This window comes from Gigantopelta aegis, chromosome 2 (genome assembly GCF_016097555.1).
Source record: "Gigantopelta aegis isolate Gae_Host chromosome 2, Gae_host_genome, whole genome shotgun sequence".
NCBI lineage: Eukaryota > Metazoa > Mollusca > Gastropoda > Neomphalida > Peltospiridae > Gigantopelta > Gigantopelta aegis.
Genome location: NC_054700.1, coordinates 10,272,907 through 10,278,663, shown reverse-complemented (window position 1 = coordinate 10,278,663; position 5,757 = coordinate 10,272,907).

Sequence of the window (5,757 nt, the reverse complement as noted above, 5' to 3'; positions counted from 1 at the left end):
CACCACAATACCTTTAGGAATAACAGAGCTAATGTCAAAAGCAAAAAAAACACTACATAAATCAATGGCAAGCCATCTGGGACCTAACAAATAATACATGGCACTATAACATCAAGCCACTAGTCAACTCAATAAGACCTAAACACAAAAACACATATGTGGATAAGCTAATCACTAAACTACGCCTAGGTAAAGCCTCAAAACTCAACAGCTGCTCCTTTACAAAACTAAACCCAGAATGTGATTGTGGCACCCGGGAAGATACGAAACACTATCTCCTGGATTGCACGCTACATACCACTCAGAGACAAATAATGATAAATTCAATAATCGAAGCCATCCACAAGAAACAAATAACGCCCAACTTTCTATTAAACCCGGATAAATGCCTAAAACATAAAACCTTCAAAGCAGTTTATCTGTTCGTCCAGTCCACCAAACCAAAGTTATAAATAAACCAGCAAAAGCACCATCACCTTTCACGTATACGCCCCCCAGAAGGAACTGCTACCAATTTAGAACTCCATTCGATGCTTTCCGACCGGGGGTACAAAGGTGAACAGGGAAAATAAGACTTACCATAGCGGTAATAGCTGTTAAGTACCTCTTCAAAACCACCCACTTGTAAACCCCTACACCAGAGTTGTAACCCTTAAACTCGGTAACGAGGCACTCAGGTGCAGGTGGTCAAAGGTGGGTCGGTAGCGAATAACATAAAACACCATTAGTAGCCCAAGAACCAAAGGTCAACGGGCAAATAGTACCCTACAACCTTTTACTACCAGCCCCCCAGAAGGAACTGCAACCAATTTCGAACTCCATTCGATGCTTTCCGACCAGGGGGCCAAAGGTGAACAGGAAAATAAGACCTGCCAATAGCTGCAAAAAAAAAAAAAAAAAAAACCCTCTTCAAAACCACCCACTTGTAAACCCCTACACCAGAGTTGTAACCCTTAAACTCGGTAACGAGGCACTCAGGTGCAGGTGGTCAAAGGTGGGTCGGTAGCGAATAACATAAAAAGGTTACCAGGTTATTAATTTACTCTAAAAATCGAGTTCTGGTAAAATCGTACATAGCACTCCCAAATGAGATCGCAGCAAACCATTTGAATAAAGAACTATCCAGCCAACCAAAGCCAATATATCAAACAGGATAGGATCACTAATTATCAACCTCTCAACCTCTCTTTTTACAGCTCGCCTAATGGTCCAAGTCAGCCAACCTCGACCAGAATACCCACATGTATATATCGCACATTCCATGTAATCGCACCATGCACTTTATTAATGATGAATAAAACCAACAGACGCGGTAAGTCACCTAGGGCACAGAGGACAACTGGAAAACAGAAAATAGAAGATTGACCAAGTAAGACCAATATAGTATAAGGGCGCAAGCCCAACAAAACCAACAGTATACAATTACCAGCAAATAGATATAATTACTTCATTAATCTTTTGCGGGGGCGGGAAACAAAATTATTAGTACGCCTAATACCCTAGTATGCCTGAGTGGATGACAGTGATGTATGTGAATATTCATTACTAATAAACTAACTATCTTTCTCTCCTTTCTCTCTCTCTTTCATTGACTGATAAAATATGCTAAGCACTAGGCTTTTTAACCAATACATATATTACAAGGGCGTGCCCTTCAAATTAGATATTTAGAATAGACTAATTCCCCCCCCCCCCCCAGCCATTGTGTTAACAAAACTACGCAAGGGCAGGGGGAGAGGGGTGGTCATGATGACCGTTGGATACATTAGAATAGGGACGTAAGACAATAGGTACAACCTAAACACCAAACTAGGATTACACACAGACAACATGCTCACTGCAACAGCACACAGGATGCATTGACTAATGATAACAATGCATCCGCCCCACATTTTAATGGCCCAGCACGTGCTTAATAAGGAACCGGACAAAAGAATACCGGTTCCGAGTACACAATTGCAATGCACCCGGGGGAGGCCGAACAAAAGAATATTGGCCGCCCCTACCCAAGCCCCAAATACTTGCTGCTGGGAAATGTACTTGGTGTCACTGAGGAGGAGGAAACTGAAGACCAAACCAACACCAGCGCTTCGACCACCCCGGAACAAATCGCCTGCCTACCAGTGTCTACACAATTGCACGAGTATCCTCTGGGTTGTCATGCCACGACCAGAAGAGGTCAGGTCCTTATCAGGACCCTATGGACAACCTAGGGAGACAACCAGCATCATGAAGGTCGATAAACAACGAGCTACTCTCGACTCACTAACGAGCTACACTCGATTCAAAACCTATACTAGCTCAACATTTACCTTTTCGACCGACCGTTCAAAATTGCGCCAAAATTACTCAACAAAAACTGCGCACCACTTTCTCTTTGGCTCTAAATGGCTCCATTCAAAATACCATAGCACCACCACCACCCCCACCCGCCTGCTACCGATTCAATCGGACTGCTGGTGCTCCCTTGCACCTGCCAGTGCAGGCGGTCCCTCCTCCCCCCCCCCCCCCCCCACCTTTCCTGTCTTGGACAGAAGGGCCGGCCAAGGCCGGCTCTTGTGCCCAAGACAGGCGTGCGCTACAACAGCTTGATCTGAATGTGCACGTAAAACCCTTATGACATGACATGACATGATAAACCACTAAACGTTTGATTCCCGTCCCGGAATTGGCCACTGGCGAGGTCAGAGGTCAGATCTGGGATGGGCGTGCCTAAACCTTAAGGACATGGGCACGTTAAATGAGTTTCCTTCCTTCCTAATCGTTTGACGCGGTTAAGGTTAAAGGAGACCGGACACCAAACCATATATACGGCGTAACGAATTTGTTTGCCGTCATAAACCACAACACGCAACTACCGCGCTCCCCTTATTGACCAAGTTGAGCGTGCCAGTCTTGGTTGGGGTTTTTTTTTCGCCGATCTCCGATGTTTGCCGGAAACTGTCGACAATTGATGAGCTAGACCCGTGATGTCATCGAACCCCCCCCCCCCCCCCTCCCCCCTGAAATCGCTTTTTTTATAATTTAATATATTTGACATTGATATCTGACATTATTATATTTACTCAACATAGAAATATATGCCCAATATCTCTGCAATCTATTTTGGAACCCCCCTTTTCAAAATCCTATGTATTGGAACCCCCCTTTTCAAAATCTTATGTACGCCCATGAACTCATATCAAAACATACTCCCAAACCCCTCACCCCCCAAATAAAAAGAAAAGAAAAGAAAAAACCCAACAAAAAAAACCCAACCACAACGGAGCAGTATATTTTCGACAAGATATATTTTTAAATATTGCAAAACAGAAAAAAAAAAAAAAGAAGTTTTGTTTACTGGATGTCAAACATTTGATAATTCCGACTCGTAGTCAACAGAGGAAACCCGCTACAAACATTCCTTTGTCCAGTTGTGGTGCACTGGTTGTAATGAGAAAAACTCAATCATCTGAATGGATCCACAGAGGTGTTCGATCATGCGACGTAAGCACAAGTATTGCAAATGCAGTAAGACAGACGCTAGATCTTGTTCAATTTATGATGCTGATATTTAGAGGTGTTTTGGCAAAGGCATGTGTGTTTTTGGGATATATATATATATATATATATATATACAGAACTTGGAAAGACTATTTATGGGACAAAAATCCTTAAGTTGCTTAATTGTTTTGTGGGTTCGCATCCCGGTACCGGCTCTCATCTAGAGTGCATTTTTAACAGCTCAAAAAGGAAATTGTAAGCCACTACAATGACTTCTCCCTCACTAACCATTAACAATTAACCACTAACCCACTTTCCTGGACAGTGACGGATCCAGAAAATCCAGCCCAATGACATGAAGCGGAATGCCAAGGGAACTTTGGGGGGGGGGGGGGCGGGGGCGGGTTAAGGGGATCGCCCTCCTTCATTAATATATAATAAAATTATAACTGTCGCAAAATTTAGGGGTTCCGGGCCTCTGGCCTCTGACCCCTGACGCCCCCCCCCCCCCCCGATCCGCCTCATAGCTAATATGTGTGCCCATGCCAGCGTGTTTGTACCTTAATTGGATACAAGCAAGAAAATCATGTTTAAATGGATGCATGCGGCCTCATGGACCAGTGCACGTAGACGACAAGTAAACAGATATATAATTAATGTAAAATTAGAAACGACCGATCACGTTTGTGTAATACGTCGCTTGTTCACCGTGCAATGACACAACTCCAGCTATCGATAACATAACTCCGTGTACCAATCGATTGCCACCCGGTTTGTACCACAAACAGGGAACGGTTGGCTATGGGGAAATGGCACTTCTGAGAGGCATGGTTACCAAGACAAATAACAGCGTGACATGAGCTATAGAAAGAACCGCCGAAAATAGATCTGTCCTATCGTCTCGATTTCAGACTGGAATTGTCATAATGGATCTATAGAATATTATTGAGCAGAACATAAAAACGACCAAGTAGGTGGGTTTTTTTTTTTTTTTATTGTTTTTTTTAAAGGATTGACGAGTACACCATTGATTGTATAAACTACAGTTTGAAACTGATGTTGTCCTGAATAAAACAATACCTAATAAATAAATAAATAAATAAATAAAATACTTTAAATTAAATTAAATTAAAAAACAAATCAAAATTACATGTTAAAAAATTATGACGATGTAACACCCCAAACCACCCCACCCCCCCCCCAAAAAAAAATAATCAAAACTACATGTTAAAACATTATGACGACGTAACACCCCAACCCCCCAAAAAAACCCTACCCCCCCCCCACAACAACAACAACAACATGCAATACGATAAATTAGAATGTGCGTACAAATTTGATTGGTATGAATTAGTGCGAGAGAGAGAGAGAGAGAGAGAGAGAGAGAGAGAGAGAGAGAGAGAGAGAGAGAGAGAGAGAGAGAGAGAGAGAGAGAGAGACACACACACAGAGAGAGAGAGAGAGAGAGAGAGAGAGAGAGAGAGAGAGAGAGAGAGAGAGAGAGAGAGAGAAGTAAGGAGGAATTATGTTCACTAATTATTTTTTATTATTTTATTCAGTAATTGCCCCACAGCATTTTAAGGATTGCCGCCTATTTTTAATATCTCACCGGTAATACGAATAGTAAGGAAATGGATGCAGGCACCTTCAACACTCTCGGACTCATTGAAATTGTCAAAATAAGCCCACAGCAAAAGCAGGTAAAATTTTTATAAATATGCATATATTATTGTCTTTTAAATATTTAATATTAACTAGTGTTCTTCTAATATTAGGCAAAAATCCTTGCCACGGAAATCATATTTTACTTTTGGGGACAAAAACAAGATATAATCTAGTTTAACCTCTGCTTTTATTTGTTGAACCGACTTTAAATTTTCATAAGTAATACTCTGTATTGTATTATGTTTCCGACTAACAGAGACTTTTTGGCGTCTAAAATTACAAATTAATTTTACATTTTGGGGCGGGACGTAGCCCAGTGGTAAAGCGCTCGCTGGATGCGCGGTCGGTGTGAGATCGATCCCCGTCGGCTATTTTTCGTTCCAGCCAGTGCACCGCGACTGGTATAGCAAAGGCCGTGGTATGTGCTCTCCTGTCTGTAGGATGGTGCATATAAAATATCCCTTGCTGCTAATGAAAGAAAATGTAGCGACGGGTTTCCTCTAAGACTACATGTCGAAATTACCAAATCCAATAGCCGATGATTAATAAATCAATGTGCTCTAGTGGTGTCGTTAAACAAAACAAACTTAATCCACAGACAAGACAGTG